We start from the raw sequence: 21548 nt of genomic DNA on the forward strand, positions 1-21548 counted from the left end.
TCTACCCAGTTTAGCTTTTTCGATTACTTCATTAAAACTGTTACTACACGTTTCGTACTCCATACATTCGTAGTCCTGAGAGCGGTCGTTTATTTTGTCTATTTTCCACAAAATGGTTAGCGAGTTTCCTTCAGATGTTGGGACGGAACTCTCTGAGTTTCGTTATATGTGCACCCGTGATGATTCCCAATAAGGATGGAGATGTTATTTGGTGATTGCAGGTTTTTCAGCATTAGCTGGCCTGACTTACAGGACAAATTTTTCGTTAGTATTAGGTTTGCTACATGTCCGAATACGTTTTCTGTGTTGACGCATCACATTCGAACAATCTTCCTTTTTCCATCAGGCCTCTCTTTTCATCGACACATTTAGTCAAACTACCAACAAATCATCCATCTGGTTGTTTTCAATTTATTTCATTTAGTGGGTATTGCAGCAGACAGCGTTGTGTTGAAGCTGCCTAATGATGTCTCCTCGTATAGTGACGAAACGTGTGCAAATCAACGGCCAAGCTCGACCAACAAATCGGCCATCTGGTCAGCGGCCAAAAAAATTCGAAATGCGGCAGCTCTCTTTTTTCAGCGTAAACAAGTTCTCATCATTTCATGGGAAGTTGCGCAATAAAAAGCTGTTTATCGCACCCAGGTTTCCCAGTTTCATTCTCGGATTAAATCCACTATTAAGACTGGTTCATCATCATTCACCTTTTCTTCGCAGCCTCTAAAACCAAATGATGAAACGCACGGAGCCATTAACCTTTTTTTGGTCAATATGTTTTTTAAATCCGTTGTCACGGTTAGCATTAAGCTTCATCTAGAAGTAGTTACATGAATTATCCTAGTGAAAACTGATATTTTCGGAGGATCACGTGCTTGTTTAATGCACATCCGTTATCATCGCTCTATTAACGCTGTATGCGGCATATGATTGTGTTAAGAATAACGCCCAATCTCTAGTTATAGGCAGAGCATTCTACTTCACAGGAGGATTGCTAGGAAATTCCCAACTAAAAAACTCGCGGTACGGTCACTGAGAAATTTCCGGCAGGAAGCCTCATCAATGTCTTTTTGAAGAAAACCCTTTGTTTGAGGATTTCTTTTGTGAACAACTACAAGGTGCAGCTGTTCGTGAAATCTACGTGCAAATTGAAAGGCCCATTTTCTGATCATTCAACGAAAGGTGACGTTTCCCATGAAAGACAACGTCAATAAGACAGTATGTGTCCTCGGGGCCACTGCCTCTTAAGTTACAAATGTGCTCTGGTTTATACTTTGATCGTATGAGTAGCAGTGACTTACGATTCAAGTAGAATGGGCTGTGCTGGGGTTATAGAACTATTCTAAATCATTCTTCAGTATGCATGTCGGTACCACTGGAAAATAGTACAAACCTATTTCATGAACACAGATCACAGTATTATCCACAGTTTGGCCGATTTAAACTGACGTGTTGGTTCAGTGACGCCATGAAATAGGCGAAATATATATGTACCTGTACCGTTTTGAACCAAGCTCACATTCATTTCCTACAGCACTCCGAAAACCTATGTTTTCAGATATATTTGTTTTATTACTAATTTTCCTTGTTTGTTGGGACCAGTTTATTTCCTTTCAAAAGGGGAGAGTTAAATTCTTTACAGTGAACTTAAATGTCGAAACATAACTATATTTGATTGCTTCCAATGCTGCCAGTTTGTTCAGAATGAGAGCACATTTGTTCGTGCAATACTAACCTGTATTTCATTTTGCATAAACGGCATACTAAATCGCTAGCCGTTTGGTGTAATCATCTCACCGAGAGCGAGGAATGCGACTCATCATGCATATATTCCGAATATACAGGTAAGAGTCCCCACTAACAAGTGAAGTAGTTACCTTTCGAATTCAACCCAAATTTGTAACATCTGGCACTAGTATTAGCAAATCTGAAACCCATCGCTCGCTGCATCAGAGCTCCTAACCTTAGAAAGTTAGGATGATTTTTAAGTCAGAATAAATTGGACTCAGTAGAATAGACTGTTTGACATCTTAAACAGGAACCACTGCCATGTCACGTCATTACAGTGTGTTCCATAACCATCGTAGAAGTATATTACAAAATTCATTTGTTCTGAATTTGGACGAGTGATTTGTTTTGACCAGATGTTTAACTACTTTCAGTTTTACAGTAGGCAGTTTATTCAGGGAATGTATGAAAAACGAAGTAAGCAATCTTGTGACTCTGGAATCTGATTCAAATAGCCATCCTGTGGACAGGCATTGACCGGGCCTGTAAAGCCCGATATGCGGTAACTAATCAGTTAGGAAGTCTTCACTGTGACGGAAGAAGCTAACGAATGAGGAAACCAAAATGCATGGGGTAGAACAAAATAAGGCTTTCACATACCATGCCACACTAAATCAGCATGCTCATTATCTTTAACCAGCAACCATCTTGGGCCCGCGGAAGAAAACCTAGTGCCTTCTCGGCAACTAGTCCCGTTAGGAATAAAAATTCGCGCCAACCTACAACCAAATCTGACAAGAATAACGAACACTTTGAATGGCATAAACAAAACGGATACCATGCCCCCTTGATCCCGATACCTCCGGTTGTTTGTGCTGATCAGAGGGACTGCAAAATTGAATCCTCTCTCTAAAGTGCTGCAGCTTCGTGTTGTTATGTCAGGTCCTTCACATGGAAGTGATGCCAAATTTATGATGCATTTACTTCCAAACTATGTAGCCTGGCTAAGCTGTTCGGAAGATCGCGGCTTGCAGGTCTGGGACAGAGCGACCATTATCTCAGCAGTAACCAAATGAAACCTTTCACCTGTCACTGAAGGTCCCTCACGAGATGGTTCGATAGCTCGTTGTTTATAGTTTTTAAATCCGGTTCATGAGGAATCTCCACCACAAGTTAGAGAAATACGTACCAGATAAATTCTGCGGTACGCAAGGAGCACGTCAGTGGTACCAGCAACGCAATTTGAACTACGAAAAAGTTTACGCCACGTGGAAATGAGGTCCATGTGGATTCAGCCGACTGTTATGTTTTGACTTGTGGTGCAGAAGTGTTATGGTCGTTGAGCACAACTGGATTATTTCCCTGTCACGGAATTTCGCCCAAACAGGAGGGTCTGGTCTTTTGGATGACGATCATCTGTGCAACAAAAAAAGATTTCCACGTGGCTAATGAATAATGAAGTTTTATGTTGGAGCGTCATGGAAAACTTTCAATAAAAGTTGTCACTAGGAATGATGCGTGGTGCAACACAGCTATCAAGGTGATTGAATTCACACTTGTCTTTTGGGACAAATTAATATCAGGCGGCCTAATACTGGATCTCAGAACTTATAGGTTTTTCACAACTATCTCCCACAACATTCTGAAGTCAGACAATATGACGAATGAGTCAAATTTGCCGAGTGCACAAATATTCAACCCAAGGAACTGAAGCATACCAGTTTCCTCGAACGCCTCTCTGATCAAATCGGTTTCACTGACCTAGTTGGCAGTCAGCAGAAACCTAAAGATTTCGGCATCGAAGAAGGCCCATCACACTAATCCGCTACTGCCTCATCGCCCGAAAACTAGCGTCCCGTGTAATAGTCTGCTGTGCAATAACCTAATCGACTGACGACTGTACTCCTAAAGGTTTTCTCCAAAACTATCATTTACAAGTAAAAACGGTTTTAACGAAACATGCAACCGCATCCCGCCAAATTTCTTGTTTATACTGGCTTCTTCGGACGAATGTGCTGCGCTAGGTCACCTCATTTTTCAGTTGTTACGAAGCTCTATTTACCACAGTATTGTGTCCAGACGTAGCACACCAAGCTATTGGTGGCTGAAAAGTTCTCCACAACCAACAAGCCGCCTCGCCCCTTCTTGGTTTATCAGGTTAAAGCGTCACATATTTTTACCCAGATTTTTGGCTCAAATGTATATCATGATTTTGCAAACGAGCACCAGTCAAGATGTCCTCATAGGGCTTTCAAAACCGGCTCCATCGATGTCCATCTGATTCGTTTTCAACATTTTTTGTCGTACAATTGGAGATGCGGCAAAACAAAAGAACAATCCACTGAGGCCTGGGCATTTTAGGATTTTCTCCTATCTAAACTTACAAAAACCGCAGTCGTAGGTTTATAGATTTGTCTGCCCATTAAAATGGTGAAACCGTCTGCCATTTACTTCTTGAAGACTCGAGTGAACTCCTTTATTTTCGGCAATCTCGTTTACCGTTTAAGCTGCAATAATTCAGTTGCAATTTGCACGTACTGGGAGGATACTGGTCCAATATCAAGATTCTTGAACAAATCCAAGCACTACAAAGTGCATGCCCTGAAATTAAGTTATACGAAGAAAGGAATTTGATTACAGTCCTGAACGCGATGTGCTTTGCTCTAGGCTAGTCTGAATAGTTCTGCTGTGTTTACTGATGACATGCCTGGGAGAGATCCCTGCTAAGCTAATAAACTCCTGGACAAGGTTTTTTTCTATAATAGTCATACACTACTGGTTTAGTTCGTTGGGTGGTACAAATATCGAACACTGGATTAAATAATCTCGCTCTACACAACTCCTTTACGAAGCATTGTCATTTTTTCAGGATCCCGAGATCCACCAGCGCATAAATGTGGGGCAATATATGGAGTTCTTGGAATGTAGATGTCGCAACTGAAATATCAGTTTCATAAAACCTTGGTGGACGGTTTGGCTTCCGAAGATAACCGGATCGTGCCTGCAGAAGGTTACACTCGTCTTAAAAATGGGCTCGGAGCTACTGCAGCTGAGATGCAAAGAACTGGTATGGAAGTAAGCGCCCGAAAGACGAAAGCGATGGTGATTTTTTGGTACAAGAAATAACAAGCGACCGCAGTCTCAGTCGAATCTCTTTGCTTCGCCAATTTTTCTCCGTGACTGGCTCTGTATGGTCAACAAGTTAATGAGTTCTGACGTTTCGGCACAGGCGATTAACTGTACTTTACCGCATCACACAACAAATGGTTGTAACATACGGTTGTGCAATACAACTTTGAAATCAAATCATGCACATAATAACAAATAGCTTTGAAATTATAATGATGCGAACCACGAATTTTCGTATGCAACTCAACTAGCTCCAAATTTTCCAAACCATTGTGCTCCATTGCCAAAAATATACAAACCAACCTTTACTTATGGATATTTCAAATTTATAGATACCTATCAACAAAATACTTCTCGTTAGCCATAATTTTAAGTACAGTTTATCGGCACAAAGTATCTTTTATGTGACTCATTTTTGGTAACTTACTACTTCTGTCGGGATCAATATTGTATCAAGTTACTGAAGTCTTATTTATAAACAAGTGTGAACCAATTCAGTTCCCAAAAGTTCACGAACCGCAAAAGTTGACTCCTTTAAAGAGCACAATAGAATTCGGTAGCGGACAGGCGGTCAGTCGCGGAATATACGACGAAACGTGCCGAATCCCTTTAACCTATGCATTCCTATATCGAACGTAATTCCAATTATTTATTTATTTATTGTTTTCATCAACATTAAAATAAAAATCAGAAGGAATAAGAACCGCGGGCTTTTCCTGATGCTGACCCACCGAGAATTTTTCAACCTCCTACCCATTGTTTTACTTTATGCGATCAAATGTCTTGTAGGAAATACGGCGGACTTTAATGAACATTTAATAACTCGAGAAATGACCCAATCGACCGACTAATCAGTGCATCACCACCAGCTCACCGATTTTCCACGACGGCATCCGCAGTTGATTTAATCCTTTGCTCAATTACATGTAGATTAATTCAATCAAATGTTTAAATATTCAATAAGTTGCACACATCAGGAATTACGGATAGATTCAGCTGAGTAATCCATGCACTCATTTACTCAATAACTTATTTTTGTCATCCTGCAATCACTGAGTTATTCACAAAACGGCACTGCGACTAACACAATATCATTCAGTACAAGCCTCAATCAGCCTGGTACTCCATCACTTTAATGAAAACTTACCCACTCAATGTAGAAATCCCTCTCTCAGTTAAACGGGCATTCATTCAATCCCACAGTTGTGCATTCGAGAAACCAAAACTAATTTCAATGGTTTCAAAGCACTATGTACGTTGGCAAAGTAATCGGTAAGGACAAAGGTCATGTCAGGTCCTTTTGGAATCAAGCTGGTATATCTCAAGACTCATTCAGTTGCTTTCCTATGTTCAGTGATCGGTGAGGATAACGAAGCTGGCATCACGGTGGCTACTTACCTTCAAATTTATTAACTTCGGAGAACCAATACGAAACCCAAATTAATATACATCTCGCTGGAATAGTTATAATAATGGGTTTGGAATTGCTCGGACACCGAGTCTACGCAAATTGCCAACGAGAAAAGGGATTTTCGGGACAATAATATGAAGTGTGCTAACGGAAAACGCTACCATCTCCATATTTAGGATACCCAAAACATAGAAAAGCTTTGTCGGCTGGTGATAAAGCATATTTATGAAGTTGACCCTCAAAAACGGTCTTCCGCAGTTACCTCAAAACCTGTATAATTTCTTCAACCATTTTACCTACAAAAATCGAATTTTGGAATGCTGTAATCAGCGTAAAAAGCGGGACAATCACTTGAAACGACAAAGTGCCGGTCAAAATTTCCAACTGACCTGCACAATTTGGAATGGGAATGTTGCACTTGTAGCTCTCTTCCGGATAACGCGGCTAGACACTTCAAGATTCACCGCAATAGTGCACGATGGGTTCCGAAGCGGATGCAGCTCACTAAACCTTACAACCCAGCAGTTGCAAGGAAACGCAAGCGAGTGGGAGAAGGTGTTTTCGGCTTTCATTACAAAAGCATTTGTTCACGTGGACACGGATACCTCGCTTGGTGCTCTAGAACAAATGCTCAGCATTACCAAACCTCCACAATCCCATTCACGCACCCTGCATCAAACAAAACTGGTAGCTTCGTTCCTTTTGTACTTTCTAGCTAGTGCTTCTTGTTTGCAGATTACCCATAGAGTACGAAGATGCTTAGATTCACCTAAATAGACCGTGGTTTATGTGCGCCCGAATATAGAAATTTTTTACAATAGCTGCGGTATTTCTTCTGGCAAGAGGTTCCTTTAGTTTACATATAAAAGCTTTCCAGACATTTTCCCTTCCATGACTTACCCTAAGCTTGCAAAGGCTGATTACTGAATAAACGACAGCATGCTAAGAAGACACATGTTATCCCGATAACGTCCGATCTACAGATGTGGGAACAAGTTATAAGTTAAACCGTTGAGTTGCCAAGAAGAATACCACAATTTGTTGTTTATGAAAATGCGTTTGGTACAACCACAACCTGCACGTCCTAGATGTGGTGTTGTATTTACTGCTATGTCGCGGTAATATATAGACACCGTATCGGGACATATCGGAAAGTTTGACAACTTCCCCTAACGGTGTCTTGCCAGCAACCCTCAATTCAATAACCTGCAGGAATCCCGGGCCATTAGCTTATCAAATGAGACAAGATAGAAAAAAATAAACTCTGGAGCACAGCGAACCAAGTGGATAAGCCACTCATCTATGGCCAACTGAACAATGCGGCAGTGACTCAGCGACGGTAGAAAATCCAATGACCAAGGGCGAGGTTGTTGCTAAATGTGCCAAGTAGTTTTACAAAGTGTACAACTTACGTTACAGAGGAGGCCGTCGTTTTTCGCTTAACCCATGTTTTGAATACAAAAACAGATGAAATCTGAAATTCGAAACCAAATAGCACACTTGCCGAATGTTTGAGAAATTTCCTAAATTGTCTGATAAATTAAATTTAGAACTGGATTAGATTTGATCACTTTGGCAGAACAAAAGAGAAGCTGTGAAATATACAGAACACTCCCTGAGTTCAACGAAAGCTCAAAATATCTGCTTTAGTTCTTCCAGGAAAGGAAAAAACAAGTGGCGTAACCCCACTACAGAAGCTAGGTATGAGCTTATGCATAAATGCAGTTACACGCCTTCAGCGTATAACATCACATGTTCTTCCCAAAATTTGTTTGGGATCATCTGTAAAAGCTAGAGTGTTGTCAATAATTATTCAGAGGATCATAAATACATCTTGTAACCATATTTTAAGCAAGCAGGTTTTGTGTATTGTTGGGGAATTTCGAAGCCCACTGTTCCCCACAGAGCCTTAAAATATCTGGAGCATTCGGAACTATCACGCGTCACTTGTTACATTCAACTCATCACCTGTTGTCTGCAGAACAGGGGCGAAACAGGTACAGGATTACGTGTTTTGGACAAGAACATTCAACTCAGTCTGTGAAGGTTTTTACTCTAAATGACACTCTACATAGGGTTGTTTTTCATATAGCCATTCATAGGCTTGTTCGATTTGTGGTCAGCATCTCAAAGCGTGGTATATTTTCCGACGCATAACAAATAACATGCAAATAAGCGTCCCGATTATGATACTAACTCCAGTTATTGAGCATTTTAGAAAATGACCTTCACAATTTGAAAGGCGTCTGGCACGCATTGCTGGTTGCTAGGCGCTTAATTTAATTCTCTGTATATTCTGCCGGAGTTTCATAGCGGTGCTTATGGCATTGTGCTTTCTCAAATGTTTCTGAAGTAAAATACAGTCATGATATGCCAGTCAAAAGCGACTGGTTCCCATCTTTAGAGAAAATTGAATCGTGTTTTCTTTGGGCACGCCAACCCCAGTAAAACTCTGCTAACTTCCCTGCGGCTAGATTCACAAGCTCGATCAAACTTTTTGACAATAACATGGTCGGCACTGAAACTAGGACAGTCATTACCGACTTGACTCAAACAACAGCGAGATTCAGACAACTCAGTTGGTCCGCTTTCAACAAAGCGGACTCTTAATCGTGCAAAAGCCCTGCGTTGTTGTTTTCACGGCCATTACAGACCGTTTTGCATCCCTGTTAGTATTGCGAGTGGTGATATTTCTTGTTTTGTTAACTGAATTTACGTTAAATGCGCCTTTGAGAATGTTCGTTGTGGCATAAAATGGCCTCCTGAAATATGCCGCGTTCTCTTCTAGATTACAATAAGTATGTTTCTCACCCATGCCACCATTCTCCTTAAAAGACAGAGAGCAATCAGCAAACTTTTCACTGGTTTTATTTGGTAGAAGTAACACATCGGTCTTTTTGAAACAATTAATTATGGTGTAAATTACTGTTTACCTTAGAACAGCACATGAGTGGGTAAAACAGCTCCTGAATTCAACGATTGTGGATCTGCTCCCAAAGACTCGGGACACTGACTATTCATGAGACAGAACGCTCATTTGTTCCCTTAATTAATCAGTTCTAATCATTACATATATCAATGAACAGAACAAACGGTACCATAGTGGATCCCGTCAGGAATATACCACACCAGAGAATACATCTCTAAATTAGTTTGGAAATTTTCAGCTCGGTTCACGGCACGAACTCTTTTAATCATTTGAACGTTACTTCATAAACGTCTCCAGAGTTAAATCTATATCCCTGTTGTAGGACCATTCACAGTGGCAAACGTATGGATATTTCTGTCAGATAATTCACGAAGTCTTACTTACTCGGTAACCGGAAACGAAAAACCAGCACTAGCTAGAACAGATCTTCAAATTTAATAAACAAGATAATAGCACCGGGTGTTGCCCTGATATCAAATAATTCAGAGATCAAGCAATAGCTGAAGTAACTGAGGGGTCATTTTCTTCCCCCGTCGAGACGTTACCTTGGAACTTTTACAGGTGGAACAAAACTTTTGTTCAGCCCAGAAATCCCGCACATATTCCCTCATGCACTCACTCATGAAATCGCTCTATCAATTGTTACCTTGTTTACCACCGGTTTGCCACATACTGACTCTTACCCCGATTACTCACTCAATCAGTCTGTCACGCAGTGACCCAATGGCACGCAGACTGGAACTTGCTTGTTCCGTAACTACTTTGGGCGGTCTCTTGAAAATGTGGACTTACTTCTCTTTCACTAGACCATAACACTAGTAGATACGGTCTATCGATTTATTCAATTCGTTCATTCATTTGCAGCCAACATCCTTCAAATAATACGTCGATCAGCCACCAGTCCAACTGCTTAAATTTGACCCACCTATTCACCCATCCAGTCACTCAATGTTACCCTAGTCAATCAAAATCGCACGGCTTCAAGTAATTTCGTTTCGTTTGAAGTCGATGGAATTCCGCAAATGCACAGAAAATGCCACGCATATGGACTCATTGTATGATCTAACCACAATGGCAGGGCCATACCCATGCAAGTTTTAATGAACCATTCAATCACATACTGCGCCATTCCATGATCCACGGTTCCACTGACAGACTGGACGGTTTACAGCTTGACTGACCGGATACCCTTCTGTTCGGTTACCATGATACCTAGCTCTTGGTGTCCCGAATAGTTAATAACAAACAAGAGTGTAGCTATACTGTACAGTCTGTTCATCAGGAAAAAGCATAATTGAGATGGACTGTGTTACTACTTGTGCTGTGCAAGAAGTGCATTCCATACTTGGTCAAAAAAATGCATCAATCATGGTTTGATGAAAAGAAAACTGCTCATCATTTCCACTGCACTGCCCTGTGCGTCGGGGATGGCAGAAACTTCGCAGTGTGTTTAGACGTCACACGCATATTCCATAACATTTGGCAGAGCGATTCCATTGCGGCTTGCGCACGGGACATTGGCAAGTGAGAAATTACAACTCCCCTTATTGCTGGCACCCGATGAAATATGCAAAACTGACGCAGACGACTAGCGTCATGTCACCAATACCTACTGAAACAAATCTGACTGTTATCTGGTGCGTGATTGTTATTCACGTGGCAAAAGACACTGAATCTTTAAAATGATACAGCAGAACGATGTTTCCAGCATCTGTGTTTACAATATCCTCCCAAGTCAGGTTCCAATTAGAACTGTGATTTGTGAGATTGGTTCAACCTAATGAAGAACATGCTTTCATCGACTCAGAGTCGTGGACTTTACTGTAAAAACCCGAGACAGTTTCTGTAATCATTTTGCATTAAGAGCAGTGTTCGGAATCGAAGTGACCGCGCGGTTACCAAGGACAGGTTTATTAAAATAACCGACAGAATCCACTGCTACTTGAAAAAGTAACTTCGGTATGCTTGTTAAGGGTAGATTCGGCGCTGTTGTGAGTATCCTGCAAACGAACAATTGTTAGGGTGATAATGAGCTCCATGGTATTTTTTTTGGTTGTATATTTGTTAAAAGGCATTACAAATGACTTGTCCAAACGCATGAGTTAGTCACTACGTAGCCATCTAAGGATAGTCTTGAGGGGAAAAAATCACGTCTCGTCACAGTGTGGTTCATTTTATCAACTGGAAGGTTTGCACTAAAACAAGTTTGAAACTGTTTCACTGACTCTGGTGTTTTCTTATAATTTTGGGTTAATGGATGATGAGAATGGATGGTACAGAGGAAATTCCAAGATGCTTGTTTGTAATTTATCTAGTTTAGCACATCCGATCACTATATGTTATACATGCAAAGTTCGCTTTTCCGGACAGTGGCGATGCTGAGGCATCGAACTTACGTGCACCAATTTACTCCAACATAGTGGTACGATATCGAATTATCGAATATGTTTTCTCCCAGCACTCATCTATTGACAGCCGACATTTGAAGAATGAACTAACTTATTAAGCAGCTGCTCTGACTATCGATGTCGCTCATCCCCGTTTTTGTGATGCGAGCATAAACTTTTGAACAAACAGGATGTGATTCATGGGAAAAATACCTTAAACCAAGTAAACCACCTGTATCTGCTCAGGTACAGAGGAACTTACTTCGCAATAGCCATAAAGCTCGCGCTACATTGGATTACAGGTACTCACAATCAGAATCATTATGCAGACCAATCACCGTGTGCAAAACTCAGATAAAAGCTATTTAAACGAATCATTCATAACTCAATCAATCATAACTGCAAAACCATGTTGGTCGGTAGTCTTATACTGCTTGCTCTTGCGGTATCCACTAGCGCTGGACAACCAACCGACCAGGTAAGAACAATGTCATGTATGCCGGTTATTTCTTACATCAGTGGCTCTCCGACAGTGTTTGATGTTTTAAATCAATGAACTTTTTTCAAAGACGTATGTATAACCCTTCCATGGATGCACTGTATTCATGAATAGTATCACGAACCACATCAGGAGTTATCGAGTGAGTTTTCCAACTGTAATTTCATACAACACATAATATAACTTTGCGATTAAGAGTTTCCTACATATCATATATGCCCAATTTCACACTGAATCACACAAGCTCTGCGTATAATTAACTGGTGAACGACAGTTTGAAAAAAATATAGGATCATTTGAAGATTTACGCTATTGTTATGATTTGCATTTTTACAGAGGCTTTTTGCATCGCCTGCAAAACAGCTGTTCCGTTGATTAAAATTGCCGTGAAATTCGGACGCACAGAACAGATGATTGAGTCAACAGTGTGTGGTATATTTGGGCCTCTATCCGAATCAGTAAGCACAAAGTTTTCGTCGCAAGTTATGTGGTGCATTAGTGGATCATTTTGAATAAACCTCAAAAGCCAAGAACTAAACTGTATACAACAGTCCAGTAGGTTAGGTGTCTGGCGAAAGTATCTAATCAAATCTTGCGTCGTAGAATCCCACAATGAATTTAGACTGGTTGATTTGCAGTCAAGTGCATCAAATTTGACGGCAAAGGCTGAAAAAAACGTTGCACATAATGAAGATGGGTGTTTTATAAAATGAAGTATCGTCCGCTCGCGAAGATTTTTTACGAAAACCAACAAAGAGTAACTGAGACCTGTAGAAACCTCATTACGTTGGGTTTACCAAAACTTCCTGAGCACAAAACTATCTTGTGAATTCTCAATTGACACCGTGCACAATATGTTCATCTTCTGGACAATTTATATGAACAAACTAGCAGACATTTTGTTGTTGGCAATCTGTTCTACTCAAGTCTATTAGAATATCTGATTGAATGAAATGTGATTGAGCAATATTTCTTGGTTATAGTGCCGAAATTTCATGCCGAAGGTATTCGACTTCGTCGAGCATCATCTGAACGGCGAGTCAAGTTCAGTTTGCGCAGTAAGATCCCATGTGTGCAGAGTAATATAACTTTAAAAAAATATGCTGCATTTTTATTAGTTCTGTTGTTTAATCAACATAGTCATCATATTAAATACCTGTGTTGCTGGATCACCCTCCTTTTTAGAGCTTCAGTTTGTGCCCGTAGTTCTGCTACGTAGTAGCGATAACCTTTTCCAGAGTAAGTCAAATATGGATCCATTAATACTTTTGGTGCTGACACAACAGTTTCTGGGAGTCCCTTATTCAAACCTAAAGGGCTTGTGTGGTTGTAATAGGAAACAAATTGGGAAACAGCTTTTATTTAGGTTTCGGCCCGCAAACACCTTCCTTACAGGGCTTTGGATCTTTTGGCCTGAATTAGTCAGAGACTAATCTGAAACAAATACAACTTGCTGATAGACCACATCATTGAAGAAAATTCAAGCACATGCACCCAGAATTGCATTCTGAGTAACTAACTCACAGCGCTAGCATGAAACACGGAACAATTACTGTCAAACGAAAGCTATTTAAGCGATTACTCCAAATATTTACGCTGTGTTTTGAAAGGGAGCGGAAATCGACAAATTAACATGTGAAATATATTCGGCTTGCCTCATTTATTTGTCCCTGATTTTTTGCTGTACACATGTCCTGGATAATAGGACAAAGAAGCCTAAACTTCTAATGCCTCCCTTGTTTCAGCTGGACACTGGGATGCTGACATCTTGTGTCTTGCAACAAATTACAACCTGCTGTCCATCGTCAGTGTTATCACAAAACATTGGGTGACACATTTCATTTGAAAATCGGCATTGGCAATCTTGTTTCTTTCAATTGAAAGCTCTTTAACTTCCATCCCCATGGCAGTCCATCAAGATATTTTATAACACGACCACGAGTGCACACAAAATGCTGTGTCTCTAATCAGCCTTGAAAGGCATGAATTTCTTGGCCTTCACGCACACGCCTAAAACTGCCAGAATTCCCAGCTAAGATTTATTTCCGATAGCGCTGTAGCTTGACAGACACGAGGCCTCAGTTAATGGTGCGCTAAGAGGCAGCAGTAGATGGCGCAAAACTGCAAAACTGAGAGGGACCAGGGTTTCTCGACAAATACATGGAGAATAAATTGACAAGGCCTGATTCAGTTAACTATAGGTCGCCCATTGTATTTGTCTGGCCGGCAAAGCAAGTGTGCTCTCATCAGGTAAATACTGCACGAAAGCGAAACATGAAGACATACCAACAATAGGGATAAGAAGTGCAGGTAAAAAAAAACAGACATTCTTTGCGTTTAAAAAAAGTACCCAAAATTGGGATTCCTTCGCATTTGGAGAAAAGACTTTTCACGAAAAACAAAAAACGAACCACGAGAAAATTACTCGGAATATGTGGAAAGAGGAGACGTAAAAGTTTTTCTGTTAATATAGGTGCACCTTGCGACTTGTTTCTCAGACGGATAAATTCGTTAACACACTCCCAAACGTAGAGTATTTAGTTACCGCAGGAAAATCGCCCACAGTCCGGTTTTGAAAGACAAGGTGGATTTCATCAGTCGTGATGAAGATACCGGTGACCCCACAGCCAATATAATCACTGGAAAGAGTGGCTGATTCTAAACCTAATAATTCAGCTAGTGAAAATCGGTCAGCTTACTGTCATGTCTGGTGCGACTGGGATGAAATCTCTGTGACTGTATGTGTGTACTGTAGCGCGTTCACGTTTGATGCCTGAATTGGAACTGAGTTGTCTTATACTATGTCATGTGAAAGCCATTGACACGACACAGCACTTCTGTGGCATAGATGTCCATACATTGCTGCAGTATGTGCGCAATATCAAACGTAGTCCTATGGTCCCCATTCCCATCAATTGTGTCCTCACTGTGATTGTAGAAACTTATGGGAACTCCTGGCTCAATAATAAGATGACTCACCTAACCTGAGGTACATTTATCAAACATACAATACTGGAGCACACGCACGTGCGTTGGATTCCACAGTAGACCTTTAGAGGTCATAGATTTAATGCAACCCACATAGCGTAGCTAAAATCTCTTCCAGAGAACACGATCGGCTTTGCAATATTTCGAGCTCATCAGGTAGCAGTAGCCCCAGATTTTCAGTGAACTCAAGTTTTAACTGAACCCAGATTGCACTCCTTCGCATACCAAATTGGTTTTGACAAAAGAGGAAGCCAGTACCCAGCTGAATGTATTGCACCGGGCAGCCTAATGTTCCACTTGGTACGATATTCAAAATTTCGCGATACATTTAATAGATTTATGCACTATTCATAAGGTTGATGAAAACTATTCAACAGACCACGAAATGCAGCCCAGTTAATGGTAGGCTCTCTGATTCACAAATGAGAGCATGCGGAGGGTGTGAGAACAAAATGACCATGGAAGGTCTAAATGAATGGCCTGCAGTTTCTCAATACCGGCGAATAAACACACGACCATTTCTCACAGTTTTCACGTAGAAAAAACTGTTTTGGTCAACGTGAAAGCAAATACAACTTGAAAGAATTAGACAGCTTGGTCTGCGAGACAAAGAAGCATATGCTACTATCAGCAGAAGATCCGCATTGTATGCTTCCTTACACCTATCATGTAAGCATGAATGCAGCTCCTATAGTCCTCTTGACAAAACATGTAACTATGTGATGCGGCCACGTAATTTTGGGTTGACCTGTCTAAATGTGAGTTAATTACAGTGATGTCCAGCCGCTCGTGGCCGAAGTGACAAGAGTTAGCCGAGACTTGGTGGGCTCAAGACTCCCCCAGATTTCTTAAGATGTGCACTGATGACAAGTCCCTGTGGGGATGAAACGAATGGTCAATAATTTGATATCTTTAGCGTAAGAGAGCTTCACTTAAAAGAGGAAAGCTAAATTAAGGTGGATAAATATTAGCGCAAAATGGACAGTAACATTAAAACACTGCGCTGCTGTTCTTAAGTTAACGAAACCTTTAACCCTCCGTCTTACCCAAGAACAAACTTGATTTCCAAGCCACGTGATGTTCAAAGTGTCTGAAAAGGAGATGTACCTATTGTCTACTTAGTAATATGAATGTAATGATTTCACCATGCACAGAGACGGGAAGATGAGGGAGTCCATGTTAGTATATCGACCGGACATGATGAGGAGTTTCACTTGCGCCTCACTGTTAAGTGCTTCTTCCTCACGTAAGTGGTATAAATCTTCAATCTCTAGAAGAATTGGACTGCTTAATGCGTTGTTTTTTTCGTTGCTCAGTGCTGCGCTGATAACCGCCACGTGGAAGCCACAGTTTGAGCAATTACAACGTGCTGCCTCGATTGATTGTGTGCTATTGTTTTTGTGTTTGAAAAACCCATAATCTAAGACGTTCCAAAGTACCAAGGACGCATTATTTTTCACTGAAATCCAATTTCGTTAACATTTTTGACTAGATTCAGCAGCAGTTCTCACCAGTGCTGGCTGCAAGGAACCATCATGTCAATATACATGGCAGTCGGAAGTTCGCCATGAACTGGGTTGAGTTTGATCAGAATTATTAAAAGGGCCTTAAAAATACGAAGAATGTAGAGCAGATATTTGTCGTCATGTTTTGAACGTTTCCAGCAAATAGGAAACAATAACAACTGATACGTACCCGTAAAGTGCTACGTTGAACTTTAAAGAGCGAAACCCAAAGGACATACCTCGGTCACCGCCGTCTTCGTTATCGATACATTTACAGAATGACAAAAAATGGGCTGAATACGCACTCTGAGGACTTGTATCTAGTGTTAATTTGTTTGTGTGAGTCATTTGTTAACAACTATGAAGCGCAAATGCTCCTGCTTCACCTGAATCAGTTTTTATGTCGAAGATCTTTAGTAAAGCTCTATTAGTCGGCGTTTTATAGAGGTAAAGCGGCTGTCACCTGAGGTGGAACGTTAAGTAGTGTTCAGCAAATAAGACTGAAATGTAATAACCAAAACTGCTTCGAGAATTTTACTCTTTCTCTCCGTCAGTTTTTTTCACTTGGAGGTAGGCCTCAGCTCAACAGGAGCCAAGCTATGTTTTCCAAGATAAGCTCCCCTCAAATGAATTTGGTGACTTCACGTGAGAAGAGCACATTTTCAGAAACGCACGTGGCCTGGAAAGATGCCATGACTGCCACAAATTCCAGGTCTGATTTGGCGGAGCCCAGCAACAGGCACCGTTGAAATTCCAAAGGGTGACCAAGATAAGTTGTTTTATCAATTAATTTTCAAATGCTAATATTAGACCGTCTGGCGTCAAACAGATTTGGGATTAAGAGCCGTAGTTTGCTATAGTGAGAAGTTTGGCATTCGTTACTACACGCAGCCTAACACTAACGCGCACGTAAATTCCCGTGAGGTTAGGAGGTGGAATAAGTTATTCATAGGTAACTAGAAACCAATGGTTGGAAGTCGTGAAACAACCATTCCTTTCAAACGTGGCGTAAAGTTAGAAAGCAGAAAGGCCTTTTTGTGAAAATTTCTGTCTTTAAGTTTTTTGACGTTATAAAGTGGACAGCGCTGTTCTTCACGGCCTACACACTTGATTGCACACATCAGGTATTCGCCCAGGTCAATTCATTTACCAGTCCATATGGGGGTCTCAGGTCTACCAACGTCACCACATCATTGCCGGATTTGTAACGTGATAATTATGCTAAGAACATGGTGTGTATCTTATAATAATTTGTCTACAGAAGCGGGCTCTATTTCTTCAAGCCTTTGCTTTGAACAAACATGGGCGTCTCAGTTGCTTGAACGCCGTTTCACACTATTTTGGCTCTTACGACTCAATAAATTATCATTTTATTCATGAATTTTATTCAAAAAACTCATTGAAAAATATCTGACAAAGGCCAGCTCTCTTGAATAAGGCTTACTGTCAATCTGGATGGTTACAGTCTTATTTTCTATTAATTCTCCCTTTTGCATAATAATTTGGTTTTGACCGTAGACTCACCTAGAATCCGGCTGAATCTCTCGTTTATCATGTTTCTGAATCGGGGACTTCACCTATCTCAAGAACTGACAAAGAGTTTTCAGCGACCTGATGCGTAGTGTATTACGTCTGTACAGTCCTTTGTAGTCAGACATGAGCCCCCTGATGGAAATTGTGGCCAGAAAGAGCACGCATTATGACTGTGTAAAGGTTAAGTGGAATGTTTCTGCTTATTCCCTGCCATCTTCATATTTCGGGATGTAAGCCACACTATGCAACAAGTTCTCAAATGCCAAAGGCATGAGGTAAACATCCTAATGTGGAATGCGATCCACCACTAAGCTCTGATTATAACCACCTGGACATAGTTTCCAACCGTATTTTCCTTCAGCGTAAGCAAACTAATGATGAGAACGTGTGGCGTCTGGCGATCTTTCATTACGCATCATCTGCGGTAAAATTTCGACCTATAGTCGGAGTGGTGGCTACACATATATCACCTACCCAGGTTACCACTTCTTGCTGAATTATCTGCCATTTCGCTGGCTTACTGCATCGCACCGAGACAGACCGCACGTGACACGACATCTCAGTCCCAAGTGCTAGCGTTAATCACAATAAGAGCAACCGACACATGAGCGTGCAAACGGCAGGACAGCAACCTCAACCAATCATAGAAGGTATGACTTGTTCCGACAAATCATTGACACACGTTAGTCCCTGATAAGGACTAACCTATGGTTTAGGAATCTCGTTGGCTGCATCAGACATCTACGGTGTGCAGCCACAGAAATGTTCAAACGAATGATCATCAGTAGCTGCGATGTTCTAAATTGGTCACAGATAATTATGCATTGGTGACTGAATCTTGTTTTCCCAACTTTGAAGTAATTTTATCTCTAAGATAAACAACTCAGTTTTTGCTGCCCCATTAGTTTCAATTGATATTTACGTCACTCTTAATATTCAAGGTATCTTTTTCCCAAGATAAGGATCAATATGTTTTTCTTTTACTTCCGAAAACATTTCTGGACCAATATATTACTGGTTCGTGGGGGAAATTTAGTTAAGTTTTCCCTCATTTTGAGCATAATTCGCCATAATTCGTGCATGGTAAGTCATTTCAAATAATGACGTTTCAGCTAAATCAGCCTACAGCCGTAACATATGACAACACTAGACCTCCTCCAAAGAACGCCATGTTTGCCTTGCGTGATTACCTCTTTAAGGAAGAGCGTATGATGTTGGATGCAAATAGGATCTTGTTTCGATAACTTAGCTTGCCTTTTCGGGTGTTCACCTGCGTTGCAACATTACTGTAACTAAATAAAAATGGTGGAGCGTAATGAATGCTGAGAGGGACAAAACCAGAAAAAGTATTGGAAACTTTTTTGGCACACCACAACACTGATACTACATGTGAGTTCACTCTCAAATATATTAGAAATATCTCAACAGGTGAACAGCACTGAAAAATATCAAAATTAATCTCGGGCGTAACGTGACAAAATAGCTGCTGAGTCAAACGCAGATTTAAAAAAATCAAATGTATCTCTATCCTATCAATCTGAAAGTGTTTTTCCTTCCTTTTTGACCGTTTTGTGTATACTACCCCTTCACTATAAGATTAATTATTTCTGAACGTCAAAGCATTTAAATTGATTGCGTTTAACCTTTTATGGTAGTGTGCTTTCACACTATTAAAATATGGTAAGTATTATCATCCACCTCCTTCCGTAGAAACTTACTACTAATTACGTTTGTTCAAAGTATACAAAGCTTTCAGTGTATACGGTACATAATTCCGTCATAAACATACGCATCTGCGATGGAAACTGGAACAGCAAATCAATTCCATTTGTTTCCCAATTATAGACAACACAGTAGCGAATGAACCTATCCGACGATTATTTACATACTCATGTAAAATATATCAGGGGAAAGCAATAAATCTATATGAGATGCTTATACGAATGTGACGTGCAATAAAAGAAATTCATTTCCAGAAGGCGATGAATCAGGATGTTTGAGAATACACTAAGGCGAATTTCAGATAAAATCTCAAAACGAACTTTGTGCACAATGGCTAGCTACCTTCTGTTAAATTAGTAGTAGTCAAGGTTTTTCACTTTTAGCGCCGTCAAAAAATTTCTATGTGGTTTTTTCACTGTGTAACAGATAGAAGAAAGTACCTGAGCTATTTTTGGCCGAAATATAAAAAAACTTTTCAGTGCGATTTATGCAGGAAAACATCATTACCACTTTGAATAATTTACCTGCTACACAACCTTTTCATTAAAACAGGAGCAGACAAACCAGTGATTAAGAGCAGTGTTCAGAAGTCATCAGTTTTTAACCTCGTCTGTTCGAGTACGTTCGTGAAAGCTATGATGGCAGAATCATTATTGTACAAGGCAAGATTGTCCAACAAACTCACTAGCTTATCCACAAACAAAGGATTGCTCGCAGCTCTCTCAATATTTAGGATAAGGTGAAAGACAACTTGGCATATGTCGCAATCTACAAAAAAACCACATGTAGTGCCGACGCTCCTGAATCGGCAGTAGCTTTTATGGAAGGAAATATCCTCATATTAATTTTGGTCTAGAATCGCGATCGATTGAAACGCAGAGCAGGTTTTACCACTTTTCAACCCGTTTCTCCAATTAAAAGGAGAAGAACACCGAAAAGCTCTTCCTAACTTGACGATTAAATTTCAAAGTCCTTATGATAATATGCAACCAGAAATATCACAAAGCTAGAATCAGCCTGGCCTTAATGCTCTCTTTCAGCCAACAATCAATCGTGACCTTTTTGCCTGATATTCTAGCCATCACATTTATATTCAAGATGGTGAGTGTCAAACCTAATTACCAGAATAAAATCGCACACTTCCCTCCAGGTCAATGCCAGTTATTTTAGAATTGTCAAACGAAACCTAAATACAATCAAAGGACAAAGAAACAACTGTTTTTCCCTAAACTAGGGACATACCTGAAGTCTTTCGGGAGATTAGGCATGAAATTTTGAAAAAAATGAGCAGAAAATCACCCATTTTTAAGGTAAAAAGTGTTATGTGTGATCAAATTTTTATTTGCATACCAAGAAGTGTTTTCCGGTGATGAGGTAGTGTGAAAGGAGTGCGTGATTAGATTCTCCTGATAGATGTGCTCTATCTCCGTTGTTTACTTTAATTGTCGCCTGAGAAAAACCGTTCTATAAACGGCCCACACGCATTCATGTATATCGCTGTCGGGTTTCACCTGTCCTGATTAGCATATTGAACAATGACTGTAAAAATTTATTGTTTACTTTCAGTTCCAAATCCGTTGAATTATATTTCTTATATATGTCACTCACATGGTCTCACATGCTCCCAACTCTTCGGGATATTATGGATAGTTTAAGAGTTTGCCGCTGCCAAACACTGTGTGCCTGATAAGTCGTTTAACATGCTCTTCGTTAGCAGTAA

Source organism: Opisthorchis viverrini (assembly GCF_000715545.1).
Source record: "Opisthorchis viverrini unplaced genomic scaffold opera_v5_382, whole genome shotgun sequence".
NCBI lineage: Eukaryota > Metazoa > Platyhelminthes > Trematoda > Opisthorchiida > Opisthorchiidae > Opisthorchis > Opisthorchis viverrini.